Source organism: Anomaloglossus baeobatrachus, chromosome 1 (assembly GCF_048569485.1).
Source record: "Anomaloglossus baeobatrachus isolate aAnoBae1 chromosome 1, aAnoBae1.hap1, whole genome shotgun sequence".
Taxonomy (NCBI): Eukaryota; Metazoa; Chordata; class Amphibia; order Anura; family Aromobatidae; genus Anomaloglossus; species Anomaloglossus baeobatrachus.
In genome coordinates this window covers 383,292,149-383,313,679 of record NC_134353.1, presented here as the reverse complement: position 1 = coordinate 383,313,679, position 21,531 = coordinate 383,292,149, and the positions used below count along the sequence as shown (strand labels likewise).

Sequence of the window (21,531 nt, the reverse complement as noted above, 5' to 3'; positions counted from 1 at the left end):
ACTTAGGTGGTTTGGGGGTTAATAAAGGGGTGAAAGAGGGTTGGATTTTTTTTAATTTTATTTCAAATAAAGGATTTTTTGGTGTTCGTATATATTACTTTTCACACACAGATCCGTAATGAGGGGGTCTAATTGATGCCTCCTATTACTAGTTGTGAGCGGTCATTAACTCCTTATTACTCCAATTGCCACAGCACCAGGGCAATCGGGATTAGGCAGTTAAAGTTCCGGGATTGTAGTATCTAACGGATGCGACAATCCTCGGTGGCTGCAGGCTGCTTTTTTTTAGACTTTTTTTAATCCTTTCATCTACAAGGAGGTCCCACGATGTTCCTCTAAAGCGAACCTGAAGACCTAAAAAGAGAGAAATATTAAATAAAGACAAGAGACACCCTCATTCACCACTTAATTATCCTTCAAAACCCTAATCTAGGTCCACCGTAATACTTATAGAGGTCCACAACGTTCCCAGACTCAATGTCCCAGCCTATGAAGAACAGAATGTTCCTCATTGTCTGGAACAGCAGCTACGGCCAGCTCTCACACTGTGCTGTGTGAGAACCAAGGCTGTGAACTGTGCTGACCTCATGAGGACACCGCAGGCCACAGCATGTGGCTCACATAGTAGCTTGTGACCAGCCATGGGCAGTGACGAGTGGTGATGTCATGAGTTCCCCACAGGACAGTACTCGCGGTGGTTCTCACACAGAGTAGCACAAGATCCGCAGGTGGTGAGGTCATAAGTTCCCTGCAGGTCAGTGCCCGCGGCTTTCGCACTACTGCACAGACCTGCAGGGGACTCATGAAATCACTGCTGATCACTACCCATGGCAGATCATGTGCTACTGCGTGAGACACATTTTGTAACCTGCAGTGACCTTATAAGTTCAGCACAGTTCACAGCCTTAGTTCTCAAACAGCAAAGTGTGAGAACCAGCAGTTCAGGCTGATAGGGAACGTTCTGTTCTTCATAGGCTGGAACAGTGAGTCTGTGAACGTCGTGGGACCTCCATATGGATTATGGCGGACCTGGATTGGGTTTTGAAGCATAGTAAATTGGGGAGTGAGGGTGTTGCTTGTCCACTTTCTTTAAGATCTCTCTCTTTTTATGCCTTTTAGGTTCACTTTGGAGGAACTTTGTGGGACCTGCTTGTGGGTTATGGTGGACCTGAAAGAATTTTTTTTAATTTTTCTAATAAAATGGTGAATAAGGTTTGGTGTCGGAGGGGTTTTATTACAAATAACAAATTTTATTTGTTTTATTTTTACTATTTAAAAATACTGGATTAGTAACGGGGGTGTCTGTTAGACGCCCACCCATCATTAATACCAGGGCTTGATGCCAGATGAAAATTCATAGCTGGCATCAACCCCATATATTACCCTGTTTACCACCGCACCAGAGCAATGGGATGAGCTGAGCGACGTGCCAGGATTTGGATCTAATGGATGTATCACTTTTGGGGTTGCTACAGCCTGCTATTTTTAGAATGGGCGGGCTGAATAACCATGGGTCTCCCTAGCCTGAGAATACCAGACCCCTGGTGTCCACTTTACCTTGGCTGGTGGAGGGATCCCACATTATTATTTTTTTTTTTTTATCGATTTAATTTTAAACAAATAATTTAAAACAACAGTGTGAGGTGACCTCTGGGTTTGATTATTTGATTACCAGACAAGGTAAAGAGGTCAGATGCAGTCTGCAGGCTGTAGCTGTCTGCTTTACCTTGGCTGGCTACCAAAAATAGGGGGGACCCCTTTTTTTTAAAAAATTCTTGAATTTGGGGCTAAAAACAAGGCTAAACACTTTTTAGTACCACATGAAATGCACTAAAGGGTGCAAGTGTACAATATGCAAAGTGTGGGACATTATATATGTGTTGCACATTATCTATCTAGTCTTCGATCTATATGTAGCTGTTGACAGTATGTAAAACTCCATGTTAAAAACACGTCAGTGTGCTGTCCATGTGCCGCATGTTCTTCTCGCAGCCATTGACTTGTATTGGTGAAGCACGCAGGCACTCGCAGAATTTTGCAGAGGGAAAACTAGCAGATGTGTTCTGCTCTATTGTTTAACATTGGTGTGAGTGCAGTGCAATCTCATTACACTTGAAGATTTTATATGCAAATGTGACTGAAACCTATCAGCGTATTTTCCTCCGAGCACCGCTCTTACGTCTCCTGGACCATACAGTGCCTACAAGTAGTATTCAACCCCCTGCAGATTTAGCAGGTTTGATAAGATGCAAATAAGTTAGAGCCTGCAAACTTCAAACAAGAGCAGGATTTATTAACAGATGCATAAATCTTACAAACCAACACGTTATGTTGCTCAGTTAAATTTTAATAAATAATCCACATAAAAGAGTGGGTCAATTATTATTCAACCCCTAGGTTTAATATTTTGTGGAATAACCCTTGTTTGCAATTACAGCTAATAATCATCTTTTATAAGACCTGATCAGGCCGGCACAGGTCTCTGGAGTTATCTTGGCCCACTCCTCCATGCAGATCTTCTCCAAGTTATCTAGGTTCTTTGGGTGTCTCATGTGGACTTTAATCTTGAGCTCCTTCCACAAGTTTTCAATTGGGTTAAGGTCAGGAGACTGACTAGGCCACTACAACACCTTGATTTTTTCCCTCTTGAACCAGGCCTTGGTTTTCTTGGCTGTGTGCTTTGGGTCGTTGTCTTGTTGGAAGATGAAATGACGACCCATCTTAAGATCCTTGATGGAGGAGCGGAGGTTCTTGGCCAAAATCTCCAGGTAGGCCGTGCTATCCATCTTCCCATGGATGCGGACCAGATGGCCAGGCCCCTTGGCTGAGAAACAGCCCCACAGCATGATGCTGCCACCACCATGCTTGACTGTAGGGATGGTATTCTTGGGGTCGTATGCAGTGCCATCCAGTCTCCAAACGTCACGTGTGTGGTTGGCACCAAAGATCCCGATCTTGGTCTCATCAGACCAGAGAACCTTGAACCGGTCTGTCTCAGAGTCCTCCAAATGATCATGAGCAAACTGTAGACGAGCCTTGACATGACGCTTTGAAAGTAAAGGTACCTTACGGGCTCGTCTGGAACGGAGACCATTGCGGTGGAGTACGTTACTTATGGAATTGACTGAAACCAATGTCCCCACTGCCATGAGATCTTCCCGGAGCTCCTTCCTTGTTGTCCTTGGGTTAGCCTTGACTCTTCAGATAAGCCTGGCCTCGGCACGGGAGGAAACTTTTAAAGGCTGTCCAGGCCGTGGAAGGCTAACAGTAGTTCCATAAGCATTCCACTTCCGGATGATGCTCCCAACAGTGGAGACAGGTAGGCCCAACTCCTTGGAAAGGGTTTTGTACCCCTTGCCAGCCTTGTGACCCTCCACGATCTTGTCTCTGATGGCCTTGGAATGCTCCTTTGTCTTTCCCATGTTGACCATGTATGAGTGCTGTTCACAAGTTTGGGGAGGGTCTTAATTAGTCACAAAAGGCTGGAAAAAGAGATAATTAATCCAAACATGTGAAGCTCATTGTTCTTTGTGCCTGAAATACTTCTTAATACTTTAGGGGAACCAAACAGAATTCTGGTGGTTTGAGGGGTTGAATAATAAATGACCCTCTGAATAAACATTTCACAATTTTAAAAAAAAATAACATTCTTTTTTGCTGCAGTGCATTTCACACTTCCAGGCTGATCTGCAGTCCAAATGTCACAATGCCAAGTTAATTCCGAATGTGTAAACCTGCTAAATCTGCAGGGGGTTGAATACTGCTTGTAGGCACTGTATGTATACCTGACTGTGTGTGGCATTACAGAAACATGCCATATGTAGGCATATCGGTTCTGCCAACACTTCAATATTGCACATTGATAAACAATATGTAAAATACATAAATCTACATTTTTGTCCGTACGGACTTTCCATTGTTACTTAATCTCCACATGTGATAAGTCTGTTGTATGACTAATTATACCGAATGATGGATTTCCTTTAATATGGAATGGCATAATCCATTAAAAACAAGAAAGAAATTCAGGATACACCCTGGTATAATGGCATACTGTTCTTTCTCCAGAAAGAAAGTGTTAGGCATTTGTCACAAGCCCAAATAAGCTGTATTAGCAGCTTATTTGCCAACCGTCAAGAGATGGAATTTATACAAGTTACTAGTGAAGTATTTAATAAAATGGAAAGAAAATGATCACTAAAAGGGTTTGACTAGTGGCAGTTTTAATAGCCATTTACTACTTGTTGACAATAGGTAAATATGATTGCACATGTTAGATATTGTCTTCTGAATCAGAGATTGGGGCTATTTCATTATAGCACTACTCCAGCTTTGTTTTTGGGGTGGGGGTTTCAGCACTGCAGTGTCACTTTGAATGTAAGTCTCCTGCCCCCAATATTATACTTACCTGCCGCAGTCTTCATCCATTTTCGGTGTCGCTCCAGTCCTGCGGCGCCATCATGTGCCCGTCACTTCTGACCAGCCCCAAGTCAAAAGTTATGTCAAAGGCTTCCAGTACAACTCTATAAGAGCCAGAATGAGGCTATCTTAGATTTGTATTAAGTTGTGACCTCCAGCTCGCTCCATGAACACTAACGCTGCCGGCAGGTCACAAATTGCTGGAGACCAACAGGAGTGACACTGGAAAAAGATGAAGATGGCAGCAGGTGAGTTTAAGGCTACTTTCACACATCAGTTTTTTTTCCCATCAGTCACAATCTATTTTGGGACTGATGCAACGGATCAGTCACAGATTGTGGTACAACTGATGCGACGGATCCCTGTAAAAAAACGGATCCATCGTACCAGCTTTGGAGCCTTGCAATGTGATTGTGTACATACTGGGCATGCTCAGTAGAAAATGACGGAATCCAGCACTAAATTCCATCGTGCGACGGAGTACGGCGGAATCCTGCACCATAGACAACCATTATACCTCTTGACGGATTGCGACGGAATCCTGCACAGTGCGTCATTTCGACGCTCAGAAAAACGTTACATTGTGCGTTGCTGATCAGTCGCGCGACAGATGCAACGCAAGGCCATCAGTCGCAATCCATCGTTAAGGCTATGTTCACATTTCCGTTATTTTGCATCAGTCACCTGCGTTGCTTAACGCTTGTGACTGATGTGTTGTACAATGGGTGACAAGAAATGGAATTTCTTGTCATGAGAAAGCGGATTCCGTTGAGAGAGAGAACGATCAGCTGATCACTCTGAAAAGCCGGCCGCCTGGAGATCAGCTGATCGCTCTCAAAAGCTGATCAGCTGATCTCTCTGAAAAGCCGATCATTTCAGTTTAAAACCTGCGTGGGGGGAGGGGGAGGAAGAGAGAGAGAGAGAGGAACTGGTTTTACCTGATTTCGGACGTTCTGCTGGACATGCTGGGCATGCTCAGTAAAACGTGACTGATTCCTGCACTGGAATCCGTTGCGTGACGCAGGATAACAGAATCCTGCACCATAGACTTAAATTATGCCTCCTGACGAATTACGCCGGAATCCTGGGGGGTGCGTTTTTTTGCCGCAACAAAAAACGTTGCATACTGCGTCCCTCCCACCCATGGTCAGTCAGTAAATAACTGATGCACCGCGTGGCAGATGCAACGCAGGGTCATCAGTCACAATCCGCCGCTCATACAAGTCTATGGGAAACAATGGAATCCGCCAAACGGATTGCGTTGTTTATCAGAGCGACAGATTGTGACTGATCTTAAAACAACGGAAATGTGAACATAGCCTAATACAAGTCTTTGGGAAAAAATGGAATCCTGCAAATTATTTTGTAGGATTCAGTTTTTTCTCAAAGCGACGGATTGTGACTGAGGGAAAATGACAGAAATGTAAAAGTAGCCTAAGACGGGGGGCAGGGGGCTTACATTTAAAGCATTACTCCAGGGGTGCAATAAAAAAAAATCACTAGAGTGGTGCTTTAAGTATTATGCTGCGCACCTCTGTCCTAATGAAGGACTTGCTGGAGCACCTAATTCATTAAAGGGGTTGTCCACTACTGGACAACAACTTCTCATTCCCCATGTATGCCTCCATAGAAATAAAGCATATACAAACCTCCGATGCTGGCGTGGTTCCGCTGCAGCTGCCACTCACTTCCTGTTAATTGCTCCTATGTCCGAAGGAGGAAAGAAGGAAGCTGACAATGTCATGTGGGACCCTGAAATGTGAGTTCCAACATGGCTGGAACTACGATGGAACCAGAGGTTAGTATGGGCTTTTTTATTTTTATGAGGGTGCACAACGGGAATGAGAATGGGTTGTCCAAGTTGTGGATAACCCCTTTAAACAGGTGCACACCCCTTGATGAATTTGGTGCATTTTATTTGTGGCACTTGACCAGAAATGTTGCTCCATTGATCGATGCCCTGACTTCTCACCAGCTGTGCCCATTTTTGCAAAACTGCTTCAATTTGATTGCCAAAAGTTGCAGTATTTTTCCAAAATCTCCACATATTTTGCACATTTTCAAAGCGTTTTACACCAGTTTGCTAGTCTAACGTCGTTGAATCAGCCCCACAGTGCTCAGGAAGCATCTTCTCTTACCATCTACGGACTTTCCTGCCTTCCTAATATTCGCGTTGGCATAATTTGGCAGTGCTCAAACTGGTCTTCAATAGACCAAAGAATTGAAGTTCTGTCACTGAGATGTGATACCAATAATACAAAAGCTCCACTGTTTTACCCCAAAGGAGAGACGCTTCCTAAACAAATAAAACGTTTCTATACAACTGACCTCAAATTAGACAAACTACCTTGATTCAACCGATTAAAATGTTCCAATGATTTGCCAGGTTTGAGATATGAATATGGAAGATTGAGACATAAGATGGGAGAAATTGATTTGACCTTTTCTATTACTAAACAAAAATAATGAGTTACCTATCCAGAACATGTTTGCTAAAATTTAACTAAAATGTTAGTACATTAAATTTCTATGAAAAATATTTGTAGGGAATTAAATTCAAAACTAAAACCCAAATATATTTTTTATATTCAAAGATTTATATTCATGTTACTTATAAAAGGAACATGTCTACAGCACAAGAGTAAAAAGAATCACACACATCATAGAAAAGCGATCCATGCAAGTTATGCCTGAAACCAAAGTCATAACAAAAAATAGGAAATAACATACATTTTGCCCATTATATGGTGGCTTCCTACTGAGACCACTTGTTGTCCCTTCATTAGCTTAAAGAGCGGAGTTGACAACTCCATCTAAAATGCAATGAGAGTTCCAATGCCTTTAAAGAAGGTGAAAGTATGCGAGGAAAGCGAAAGGGACTGGAAGGAGTGAGGTGCCCATATCTAAGATATGTTTCATGGAAAGGTAGAGTGAGGGAATATTAGGAGATGAATGGAACATATTTGGAGAGTTACATGCCGGATGATCAGAATGGGAGAACATATGTTCTCAGAAGAGTTTGGTTGTAATTTATTTTAATTATTTTAGGAATCCAATTTGTGGACATTCAGATTTATTTAGATTCGGGGAAGCCAGAGACAACCCTTAAGCCCATAGATGCAAAGTTTGTAGGTATGTGACATGATGATGTGACATGGGATTAAGGGTGACGTTCTGATGTGTACAAGATAAGAATTAAATTTCAGCAGATAAAATTACCTGTTCCAAATATCTTCTTCCTACAGATCTTCCTCTCGTGTTACTGATCAGACTGAGTATCTGAAGCTAGAAGAAATACAGAAATGTGTAAAAGAAGGCAGAGCAGGGGCTGCCTACGTGGGAGGGGGTGTTACAAAGAGAGAACTAGAAGGGAGGGGTGGAAGAAAGTGTGTGGGTGAAGGAGAAAAAAAAGGAAAGCATTACAAAGTGTGCCGTGAAGTTATGGAAATGTTAGAGAAATGGATATACCTACCTAGAGCACAAGGTGAGTTGGTTTATCATTAACACTTCCATTTGGAACGATTTTCAAAAAAGGTTGCAAAATAGACATTGCTCTAGTTCTCCTATTCCTCAAGCATCTAATTCTCAACATGGGTTTACACGATATGATTTGGCAAACATCCTATTTGTGATCAGAAAATTATGACAATTCTACAATCTTAGTTTCCATTTAGCAATAGTGAAATCTGATACAAAAGATAAGGGCTCCTTCATATTGCAATCAGACATTGGGTTGTCATTCATACCTGTGATAAATTAATGAATGACTAAAGATATAAGTGTCCTCACTACTGGCATTCCAGATGGGTGTGTCAGTCTCCGCAAGGAGAAAAGTTTTCCCCTCAGACCCAGTCTTCAGCCATATCAGGTCTCATACTTTGCACTGAGGAGGGGTAATCAACTGGAAACACAGTGTCTGCAAACTGAGGTTCTAATCTGTGATAAATCCAAAGTCATATGACAAGGCTCGTTAAAGGGTCACTTTTGACTTTTAGGATTGCTACCTTCAATAGGTGGCACTAGAGATCATCTACTTCCTCCCTGAAGAGACAATTTGACTAAAGCTGGACATTCACATGAGATTATCGAGAATCTCGTTGATTAATCGTAAGGTAGGACCCACCAGCAACATGACAGACTAAATTGACTGATCTGGTAATGGTGTAGGCTTGAGCAAAGTGGCAAATGATCAGATGACTTTGGCAGACCAACCCACATATGATATTTTTGGTTGACCAAAACTAAAAAATTTGAAGCTGAAGGTCTCATTTTAGACAGACTATATAGTTTGCTATTGGCCATGGAGAACAATTCTTTGAATATAAAGGCCGCTTTACACGCAATGACATCGTTAACGAGATGTCGTTGGGATCACGGAATTCGTGACGCACATCCGGCCTCGTTAGCGATGTCGTTGCGTGTGAAACGCACAAACGACCGTTAATGATCAAAATTACTTACTTAATTGTTGATCGTTGACGCGTCGTTCCTTTCCCGATTATCGTTGCTGTTGCAGGACGCAGGTTGTTTGTCGGTTCCTGCGGTAGCACACATCGCTACGTGTGACACCACAGAAACGAGGAACATCACCTTACCTGCGGCCGCCAGCAATGAGGAAGAAAGGAAGTGGGCGGAATGTTCGTCCTGCTCATCTCCGCCCCTCCGCTTCTATTGGGCGGCCGCTTAGTGATGCCGCTGTGACGCCGCACGAACCGCCCCCTTAGAAAGGAGGCGGTTCGCCGGCCACAGCGACGTCGCTAGGCAGGTATGTGTGACGGTTGTAAGCGATGTTGTGCGCCACAAGCAGCGATTTGCCTGTGATGCACAACCAACGGGGGCGGGTACGCTCGCTAGCAATCTCGATAGCGATATCGCTGCATGTAAAGTGTCCTTTACTTTCACAAATGGTTAAAAACAGCCATTCTGAACTACAAATTAATAACAATGACACATGACTGCCTGGGAATCACCATCCGCCAATATCACAGGAGCAGCATCAGTAACAGTTAAGAAGTTATCCAGTAGTGGACATCCCCTTTCATTTTTGCCTTGAACCTTCAAGGTTCCAGTATTTTCATTAGTAATAATGGAGTTGTAGAATGTGAACCTCCCTAGCAAAATACTCAAAAAACTCTGACGAACATGAGTCTCTTTGCCTTCAAAAATGAGAAAACAATTCTGTTTGGCTATTAGAGTTGAGAGAGTATCAAAATATTTGTATTCGCGACGCGATGCTCGTAACGAGTACTGTGTACTACGTATTCTTTCCAAATAGCAAGTACAATGCAAGTTAATGGGAAATGCGAGTAATTTTCTGGAATACAGCAAAAAATTACTTGCATTTCCCAATCAGCGGAAAATACTTGCATTTCCCGTTGACTTCCATTGTACTCGCTATTCAGAATGAATACGCAAGTAGTACACAGAACTCATACGAGTATCGTAAACACAAATATTCCGATACTCGCCCATCTCTACTAATAATGATTTAAACTTTTTTTTTTGCTTTTTTTGCTTTCTAGTAATACATTTTACAAATACAAAAGGAAGCCGAGAGGCACATAACATTATATATATGCACACACATATATATATATATATATATATATATATATATATATATATATATATAAAAATACACCAGTGAAATAGTATATGAGAATTGATTAAAAATTTGTAATTGTCATTTTAATTTTTATTGAATAAATCAATAGTACATATGAAAAGAGGCAGCTTTGTAATATACTGTATATTATCAGAGGAATCAGCTTCTTTCACTGTCAGGACTGGTCTTTCACTTTCAAAATCTTTAATTCATGGGCAAAATCTGTATCACTTGAAGATAGATTGTTACATCACCGAGATAGAAGATGACAGTTGCTACTTATAAGATTCTATGTAGGTGGGAGGAGCAAGAAGTAAAGTTCCTTGCTCCTCCTCCTCCCTCCCGTCTACATAGAATCTTATAAAGTAGCAACTGTCATTTTCTTTCTCAGCAATGTAAAAATCTGTCTTCGTTTGAATACACATTTTACCGGTAAATTGAGAATTTTGAAGGTGAAAGGTCAGTCCTCACAGCGAAAGAAGCCGGTTTCTCTGATACGATACATTGGAAAATGTCTTATTTTCATGTGTGCTATTAATTTTTGAAATAAAAATTAAAGTGATAGTTACACTTTAAGAATCAGAATATGTTCTATACTTCAATGCTGCCTTCAATAATCCAACAAATCCCTGATTCCTGACCAGTTCTATCTACATAATAGCAACAGTTCTTCCAAAATCAGCCATGGTGCCTCAATACTAAATCTGGTGTGATATTACATCCACTATATATGATGGGGTTACTCACTTGGCTGCATCTTAGAGGTAGCACACAGGAACGGTTTCTGTTTAAAAAGTCCTGCTAATTTATTTAACATTGCATAAACCGAACTCTTGGTCACATCACAAAACCTCTTCCGGCTTAAAAAGGCACACAATACAGCTTTCAAGTCCGTTTAACTCACAGTATAGCGGCACAGGTTCGGATACACTTCTCCAATTTCCTAATTGAGCTATGTCCGGCTTTACCCAATAACCCCATTCATATGAAGCGGACCCCTCTTCTTTCACAGGGTTCCTTCCAGAGGTGTCAAGCCTCTACACGGTGCCAATAAGGACTCCCAAATCTGCTCTGCACACAGAGGATTCTTCTCAGAGGCTTCACACACAAAGCCTCTTCACACTGACTGCCATGTGCCAAACAATCAGTCTCACTAAGAAAGCCACATGACACTCATGGGTGAAGGTATGTGGATAGCCAGACTCCCCACCCCCAAATTTCTCCAGCTATCCATAAACCTGGCCCTTGTGAATGCCTTAACGAAACTTGTGCTACTACAGGTACCAGCATAGACATTCCAGGTTTCCATCACAGACGACAACCACCTCTGGGATACATACCGCCATTTACAATGTAGCTGGTCAACATCTTACGCTGGTTATACACATTAGATAGTGGTCAGCTATAGCTCCCAATTACGCCATTCTCAAAACCCTCAGCCAGGCGTTCTTGTGTTCTCTATAACATTTCTACAAAAATCCTCTGGCAATAGTTTATCTACCAGCCAAACAAAAGGACCGGCCAATTCATTTAAACCACTCCACAATAATCTGTCGACAACAGCCGGGATTGCCCCGATAACAACTACAGTGCTCATGTAATGACCTCAATATATACGGTTTATATCATTAATATTCAATTGAAAAAATAATAATATTAGGCTAGGCTTGTGCTCATTTAGAGAAAATAAAAAAAACATGGCAGAGAAATCTGCATCTGCAAACCACATGCAGGCACTGTATTCATGCGGCTCCCTGTATTAACTTTTAATAAGATCAGCCAATAATTATATCTGTATCGGTGCAACCTGGCAGAAAGAATAATCAAGAACATTGGATTCCCATCATGCCCAATCTTTTATTTTCTCAGGAAATAAGCTGCTGCCAGATGTGTCTTCCCCACTCTTGATTGCTATGGACATGTACAATCAGCTGATCCTGGTGTGTATATTCATGGGGAAGTCAGGGAAAATAGCTATCATATGTATGGCTGATGCTAGTGTGACCTTTCATAAAACAATCAGAAAATATTTCCTTTATTGGACAGAAACAAACCATTTCATAAAGTAAGCCTCGCATTATAGGATTAATATTTTCTTACACTGTACAATGCTGTAATAACATTTCATTACGTCAGTGCAAAACTAACGTTAGTTAACCCCTTACTTCTGAAGCTTGTTTTGATCTTCCAGACAGACCCAACACAGCCCCATTTTTCAAATCTGGCCCCGCGTCCCTTTATGTGATAACTCTCGGACGCTACTTTCAATCCTAGTGGTTCTGAGGTTATTTTTTCATGACACTTTGTTCTTCTTGATAGTAGTAAATTTAGGTTGATTAAATTTGTGAAAATATTGGAAAATTGGTGATTATGTGTAAAGAGTTGCAATTTTTATTTGTATGCCCTTATAAAAGAAAGTCATACCGCACAAAATAGTAAACAACATTTACTATATAAATACCATACATTATGCTGGCATCAATTGTCAAATGTCATTTTATTTTTTAAGGAAGTTAGATGAATAAAAGTTTAGCACCTAATTTTTTTTCCCAATAAATGTACTTTGAGTGGCATATTCAGTGGGAGAAATAAGTTTTGAAAATGTTTCCAATTTTCTAAGCACTGTATTTGGCGGACTATAAGACGCACCAGGCCAGAAGACACACCTAGGTTTTAGAGGATGAAAATAGAAAAAAAAAGTAAAGTAAAAAATGTGGTCATGACACTATAGAGGTGGGGGGGGAGTGGGGATCTACTGCTGACACTGTTATAGGAGTAATGTCCCCCATCCTGGGCCCCTCTCAGGTATATGTGTCCCCCATGCGGATGTACAAGTGCATCTCAATAAATTGGGCTACAGCTGTTGCATTCCTTGTGTCAAGCCACTCCTGACCAATAGACAATGGCAGCAGCGTGTGAGCGCGTCTGACTGCAACCAATCACAGGCACCAGTGGGCGGGGAAAGCAGTGCATACGCAATAAAGGTAAATGAATCGGCCCTGGAAGTGAATGGGTTGCCTGGAAGCAGTGTACAGCCAACTCGAGGCCTCGGTAAGTACAGCGCGCCTGCTCCTATCACTCTATCCTTTCTGCCAACATTTTTAAATCACCGGATTCTGGTCCCCGTAGACTTATATGGGGACCGGAATCCGGCCTGGAACCAGATTTTAAAAACCAGACAACATGGACCCGCCGATCCCGATTATCTGTGAGTCTGCTCATCACTACCTATAAATTTCTCACTTCACTTCCCCAAGTTAAATTATTTAGTGCTGATGCATCACACACAAATCAGATTACAAAAATATTTAAACACAGGTGGCAATGTAAAAAAATAAATAAAAATCCTTTAGTAAGGCACTGTGTGTTCACCATCCTGTGATGCTGAAGAAAGGAAACACCAGGAGTGCGGTGAAACACTGAGGGAAAACCAAGGAAGATGATAAGGAAGCCCCTGGCAATAGGGAGAGGGGTTACCACCTCATACTCACCTGTTACTATTCCCTGGGCTCCCCAACGTCCCTAGATAGGTCCTCCCCCCGTTTACCATCATGTCCTTAGGTCCTCATGGACTCTGAACTTACCCTGGCTGGTGAGTAGGTCAGTGAGATACTAGTCCGACTACTACAATAAAACAACACAAGGAAGGTAAGAAATGAGTGAAGAAAGACAACAAAAGGCACTCCTTGTTTTCTTCAGCAGGAATCTTTGCAGCTGCAATTAAACTGACACCACAGCTATGCAGAGATGAGCTCCTTCAACTTGGTCAGTATAGAGAATATCTATCACCGGTATGGAGTAGAGCCAGAAGTGAGAAATATATAGCGGAAAGACATCATGACAAAATGCTTCAGCTGTGATTAAGGCTAAGAGTAACCTTAGGCAGAAAGGAAAGAGCCCCTTCACTATCAAGAGAAAGCAAATCCACTTCAATACAAAATGAAACCTGCAGACGCAACACACTTATGCAACATCTTTGTCCCATTCTGGTATATATGATCCCCATCCTGGTTTATACAGTTCCCGTCCTGGTACATCGGCCCTCATCATTTTATATATGTCCCCATTTTGGTATAGATGGCCATCATCCTTGCATATAATGTCCCCCATAATGCCACACACAGAAAAAATAAAAAAACAAAACGACTACACTCACCGTCCCTCTGCTCTCCAGATGTGCATTGTCCTCTTCTGATGCCGGCAAGTGACTTCAGTGCCATGCATACCCAGTAACACATGGGAATCAGATGCTGGAATTTTCACTGCTTCCCACGACAAGGATTATGAGTGTGGGAAGCAGTGGATATTCATTCTCTTCAATAGCAGACACACAAGATCTCCCTGCCACTACAGGTAGCCAGCAGCTGGCCGATTATGTGTGCCCACTAGTAAAAACAATGAATATTCACTGCTTTCCACATCCATAATGCCACATACCACTTGATTCCAGCGTCCATGCAGAGAGGTGAGCAGGATTATGGGCGTGGGGAGCAATGAATACTCATTTTCTTTATTACCGGGCACATGTGTAAACCCCATCACTGGCTCCTGCCTCATATGACGCTGCTCCTGCCTTCTGTGACCCATTCCTCTACCAATGCCCCCTTTCCACAGCCACAGCCAGCTACATTCAGACTATAAAACACCCCCCCCCCCCCCCGCTTTCCTCCAAAATTTTGGTTGGAAAAAGTGCATTTTATAGTCCCCAAAATACGGACAATATATATCTAAAAAGGTGCTATTTACATGAGTTTCTCACCAGATGTCAATAACAACCCATCTAATCCACACAGGAAAATAAATCAAACCAAAGATGTCCATAAATTAAGTTATATGTAATAATGAGAAATGACATGGGAAAAGTATTAACACACGAAGAAAGAAAGCTGCAAAAAGCCATAATTAGAAAGCAATCCTTCTACTTGGTGAAAATTATCAGCTGGTTCAACTGATGGCCTATAAAAAGGGGTCTCATTACAAAGGTTATACACAAGAAACATCTCATGATGAGTAAAACTAGTGAGCTATCTTCGCAACCTGATGCCATTAGTTAAAGAAGGCTTTCTAAACTACTGAAAGTTTCAGTGAGCACTGTTGGGACCATAATCTGGAAGTAGAAAGAACATCCTTTCACTATAAACCAGTCACGACCAGGTGCTTCCCACATGAGTTCAGATAGAGGAGTGAAAATAATTATCAGAAGAATTTTCCAAGAGCCAAGAACCATATGTGGAGAGCTACAGAAACATATATAAAGCTCCGGCACTCCTTAGAAGAAATAGCAAAAAAGTCTCGGGTGGTGCTGAATACGTTTTTTATTAAATCAAGAATGAAGTCTGTCCCATATAACGTTTCGGTCTACATCAGACCTTTATCAAGGGATCTATCAGACTAGAGTACTGTAGAAATGAATATGCACCAACGGACAATAAGCGTAATCATCAGTTGCGTCTGACAGTAGGATAGGATACTGTGATTGTGGAACCCAGGTAGTTTATCACGCTAATTCATGAGAAATTGGAAGAGTCTCGTGTCTTACACCTTGTCGGTTTACCCACATCCACCAGGACACAGGCACGGTCCAATGCCGGCTACATGTCCACTATCCCTCTCCGGACGAATCTCCACGGTTTTTTAACCTGTTTAAGCCTGCAGCTGGCACGGTTGCCTAGTACCTAGAACATATGATTCTTCATCTGATATTATTGAAGACTTGCCACTGTGCCTTTCCACAGTATAATAAGTTCATACATTCGATATGACAGCCATATAATATCCCTTATTGCTCGAATGGGAACATATGGGATTTACCCCTGACCAAGAACGACTGTGATTGTGACTTCAACCCTGATTATTCAGGCTACTTCTTTGGGCTTAATACCCTACATATAGAATTGGGTTTCCCCCTCCTCCTTTCTTTGCCCGCCAGCACATGCGCAGAGTACAAACAGTATCTTGCCCCCAAGGTGTAAGACACGAGACTCTTCCAATTTCTCATGAATTAGCGTGATAAACTACCTGGGTTACACAATCACAGTATCCTATCCTACTGTCAGACGCAACTGATGATTACGCTTATTGTCCGTTGGTGCATATTCATTTCTACAGTACTCTAGTCTGATAGATCCCTTGATAAAGGTCTGATGTAGACCGAAACGTTATATGGGACAGACTTCATTCTTGATTTAATAAAAAACGTATTCAGCACCACCCGAGACTTTTTTGCTATTTCTTCTAAGGAGTGCCGGAGATTTATATATGTTTCTGAGATTTATTTTTCTCCAGAGCACCCGACTAGATAGTGAGCCAGGCTTATTTTTTCTATTGAGAGCTACAGAAAGACTTTGAAACAATTGCAACTATTGATTCAAAGAAAACATTAAGTAATGCACTTAACCTTCATGGACTGCATGCACCTGAGCATGCAGGACTCCAATGCTAAACAAAAAGCAGGCTCACAAGCAGTTAAAGTTTGGTGAACAGTGACGCAACCACCAGGGCCGTGGGGCATTCTGAACCAGGCCAGCTCTGTTGGGAGGTCATGGCGGCAGGACCAGACTCTGTGACCCTGGCAGTGTCGTTTAAATGAGAAGATATGGGGAATATTTACAGTGGAATGAGTCGTGACGCCACCTGTGGTATTCGGCAATGTATGGCCGACGCTGCTGGATTGGACCGCTGGGGCAGATGGTACAGCTCCACACAGGTGGACCTGGGCCCTCGGGCAACCGCCCGTAGTCTTTAGTAGATGAAGTGCTTTGAATAACTTTGAATTGTCCCCAGCCCTATGTGATCACCTCTTAAGCTGATTTGTGTGTGGCTGCAGCTTCGGCACATGAAGATACCTCAGCCTCTGGTTTTCTAGTTGAGTCTAGTTCTCCACTAGTCAGGGGCTGGTTCCCCTTGTGGCCTAGTCCCTCCACACCGATGCGTCGGATATGGATGCGAGCCCCATGGATGGATCTCTCATTCCTCATGACTCTGGGACCCCTTCTTCCTCGCTTTCTGATCTTCCTTTTTGTTCTGGAACGAGCTCCACCGGCTCCAGTCCTCTGGACCTCTCTTCTTCGTGTTGTATCTCGTTCTTTCCTTACTTGTTCCACCTAGTTCCGCTCACTATCTAAGCCCCACCTTCAGACTGGCTCTGGGGCTGTGCTCTCCCTTAGGAGCAATCTTGTCCTCACCTGGCCTGAAGTGGTATGTCAATGCAATGAGTGTGTGGACATCGGCCTGTTCCCCCTCCTTACCAGAGAATGGGGTACCACACCTCTGACTGAGGTGCAGTATCTCTGTGGTGACTGGACCCTCAGAGGTGCCACAACAGCATACAGACAAGCCTGTGAAATACTGGGCGAATGTACTCTCAGATCAAATTAGACCAAAATTGAACTCTTTGAATGCCATAATTAACACCATGTTTGGAAGCCAAAGGGCGCTGCAAATCACGCCAAAAAGACCATATCAACAGTGAACTTTTGAGGTGGGAACATTATGGATGCTTTTCCGCATAGGATACTTGCAAATTTATGCAATTGAATGAACGACGAATTGACAAATATACAAAGTTGATAAAAATTTGCAGCCATCTAACAAGATGATGAAGATAAAATGAGGGTGGATATTTCAGTTACACAATGATCCCAAACACACTGCCAAGGAAACCAAGGAATTGGTTTCAGAGAAAGAAAATAAAGTTGCTAGAATGGCCGAGCCAATCACCGGACCTGAATCCAATTGAAAAATTATGGAAGTGTAAGGGTGGCTTGTGGGGGCTGCGGTAGCCATCTTCACAGGGACTTCTAGACTGCAGTGCAGCCGGACATTAACCCCTCGAGCCCCAAACCCGAACTGTAAAGTTCATGACCCGTATCGAACACAGTGTTCATGCACGTGGTCCTGAACACGGGTTTTTCTGTTTTTCCATTCGAGTCCCGTTCGGGTCCAGGGGCTGTGAAAAAAAGCACATTATTAAAAAACATTATGATTATAGTTGACGGTCCTGCGACACGTCCTGCAGACCCGCTATCTCCCGGCCGCTTCGGCTTCCGGGTCCAATCAGTAACTTCCGGCGGTATTCACTCGGCAGTCTTCGGCTTTTCTCGGCTATGTTCACGGTGATGTCATGGTTCACTCGAGTCCATGGCTCAGACTAAGGATTTTATTATACATATATATATATATATATATAATAAAGATGCAGTCTCTAAATGTTATTATTTATTTCTAATAAATTTTTTTTTTTTTTTACTGTTTACCATGTCCAATTTGGCTTGACACTATGAATTTCGGGCTTAGTACCAGCTGATAATACAGAGCTTGACCTAACCCCATTATTATCCAGCATGCCACCGCCATCAGGGCCACTGGACGAGCTGGGTAAAGTGCCAGAAAATAGCGGTTCTATAAATGTGGCATTTTCTGGGGCAGTTGGGGGCTGCAAATCACAGTGGGGGAGGCCCAGACAGCTGGGGCCACCCTGCACTGAGAATTCCAGCCCCCTGCTGCTTGGTTTTACCTGGCTGGCAATCAAAATATGGAGGGAGCCCACAAAATTTTATTTTTTTTTAAATATTTATTTAAATTTTTTTAAAATTTTGATTGTCAGCCAAGGTAAAGGCAGGTAGTGGGCGGAGGCAGCCCGTAGCCATCTGCTTTATCTGCCCTGAGAATCAAAAATACTGTGGAGTGCTGTGTCATTTTTTTTAATGATTTATTTATTTTTTAAGTACTGTGATGTGAGGCAATCACAGACACCGGCACAGAGAATGTGTGTCTGTGATTGCCTATTGGAGTAACCTGAAACCAGCCCATACATTCATATGTGGAAGGAACTGCACACAGCCATAAAGCTTATAGAAGAGGGGACAGCCATGTAGTCTTGCTCAACAGATAACTCCCACTAACCCGGAGGCAGATCATACACCCTGGGCTTGAGCAAAGGAAGATGCCAGAATGTATGGTCTCTTTCCAAGTATGACATCATTTCCTTGGCTGGCAATCAAAATACAGGGAAGCCCATTTTTGTAACTATTTAAATAAATAAATAAAAATGCGTGGGCTCCTCTCGTATTTTGATCACCAGCCAGGTAAAAGCAGGCAACTGGGGGCTGGGATTCTCAGCATGGTAAGGCCCAAGCATTCTGGGCCCCCCACGCTAAAAAACACAGCCCACTGCTGCCTCTGGAAATGGCGCATTGTTTCTTAGCGCCATTTCCAGGCGCTTTACCTGGCTCATCCAGCGGCCCTTATGGTGGTGGCACTCTGGGTAATAAAGGGGTTAATACCAGCTTTGTATTCTCAGCAGGTACAAAGCCCGAAATTCACTGTGTCACGACAAATTAGACATAGCCACCATGAATTTCTAGTAAACTAAAAAAAACAGAACACATAGATTTTTTTTTTTATTAAAACAAAAAAACATTTAGAGACTCAATCTTTATTATATAAAAATCCTTAGTCCCATTTAGTCCACAGGGAGAGCAATGTCAGCTCTGCTTCATTGCTCTGTACAGACAAGCGTCTCTACAGAGCGAGAAGCAGGCTGACACTGACAGTGAAAGTCAGAGTTCAATCAAGTCCATGGCTAAGCCATGGACTCTGGTAAACCCTGACATCAACGCAAACACGACCGAAAAAAAGCCGAAGACTGCCGAGTGACGAGCAGTGCAGTGAATATCGCTGGAAGTTAATGATTGGACCTAGAAGCAGAAGCTGCCGGAAGACAGTGGGGTCTGCAGGATGTGTCGCAGGACTGGTAAGTATAATGTTTATTATTAACTATATTCTTTATTTTACAGCCGCCCTCGCCCATCCCATAACTGTAAAGTCAAGCTCAGAGTTCAGACGCAAGTTTGCGTTATCTCCGGCCCCAAACTTCACAAAAAGCTCGGGTGAGTGTTATGAACTGGTAACCGTGGATGATCACAAAAAATCCCATTAATCAGCAAAAAACAAAAACCACAAGAGTAGTTGTAAACTAAGCTGACTGCAATCCCCTATGTATCGGACAACACTACACGTAGCAGTGGGATGTTCCTAACACACCTAGACATCTAGTCACTGCCGAAGAAATTTGCTACACCTCAAAGACAGAAATGAGGAATCCTAACTTGCCTCGGAGCAGTCCCCAAAGGAATAAGCAAGCCCCCAACATATAACAACGGTAATGTAAGAAAACACAATACACAGAAAATATAGATTAGCAAAGGTGAGGCCCGACTTACTAGATACGACAGGACAGGAAAGATAACTGATTGCGGCCAGCAAAAAAACACTGCAAAAATACCAAACCCCTGATAGAAAAAACACCTAAGACTACACGGTCTTTCCCCCACTATATCAGGTACTCTTGTGCCAGACACTTTAAAGAGAACTGCAGATATAATGGGAAGAAACAAAATCACAAAACAAATAATATTCAAAAGTGCAAATAATCAAAATCAGAACAGGTAGAAACTCACTTTCTTGCTGAAGGAACTGCCCTCTCAAAAATAGCAGAGAGCCAGATCCTGACATACAAGAAAAGACAGAACAAAATGGAAAATAAACACAAACACCCGTAGGTGCAAAACCAGCAATTAGGAAAAGAAAACCTGCAGACTTATCTGAAATGGATTCTGGCGCAGGATAAATAGAGGAAACTGAAGGACAAACTCCAAGCTATCTTCAGAGGCAGAAGCAAATATTTATCACTGGCAGCAGATGAGCAGAAACTGCTCTCCTATATACACCAGGCAGGTCAGCAATAGGACTTCCTGGATTCCCAATTAATACCAACACCTGTTTGAGTCACAGATTCAGTCTCCGCTTCATTACTATTCCTGGCCACAAGAGGGAGCTCCACACCAGCACCCACTCGGATGACATTCACAACAGTAGCCCCCCCTTGAGGAGGGGTCACCGAACCATCATCAGAGCCCCTGGGTCTGTCAGGATGGGCATGATGAAAGGCACGAACCAATCTGTCAGCGTGAATATCAGAAGCAAAAACCCAAGAATTGTCCTCCTGACCATAATTCTTCCACTTAACAAGGTACTGAAGCTTTCATCTATTAAGATGGGAATCCAAAATTTTCTCAACTTTATACTCTAGATCCCCATCTACCAACACAGGATCAGGAGGCGCCGCCGTGGGAACTGCTGGTTCCACATGTTTCTTTAACAAAGACTTATGGAAAACATTGTGAAATTTAAAAGACTCACGAAGAGCCAAACGAAAAGATACAGGATTAATAATCTCTGAAATCTTATAAGGCCCAATAAATCTTGGCTTACATTTAGGAGAAGAAACTCTCCTAGGAATATTTTTGGAGCACAACCAAACCATGTACCCCACTTTAAACTGGGGACCAACAGTCCTATGTCGGTTGGCAAACCTTTGGGCATTCTCCTGGAACTGAAAAATTTGTCCACTACTTGACCCCAAATCTTCTGCATTCTCCCCACCACAGAATCAACTCCCGGACAGGCCGAAGCCTCAACCTTCCCTGAAGAAAACCTGGGATGAA

General features: G+C 42.6%; 1 protein-coding gene across 2 annotated transcripts in view; it reads right to left on the bottom strand.

Moving 5' to 3' along the window:
• Nucleotides 1-21,531, bottom strand: part of LOC142315122 (excitatory amino acid transporter 1-like) — a 283,934-nt gene that overhangs the window by 151,202 nt on the left and 111,201 nt on the right. The window contains exon 1 of one of the 2 annotated variants that reach the window (XM_075352521.1): nucleotides 7,639-7,717. The exons of the other annotated variant lie outside the window; for it this stretch is intronic. The gene's annotated coding sequence lies outside the window, so the exon portion shown is untranslated. Of the gene's footprint in view, nucleotides 1-7,638; nucleotides 7,718-21,531 lie in introns of those variants that run through there. 2 annotated transcript variants of the gene reach the window in all.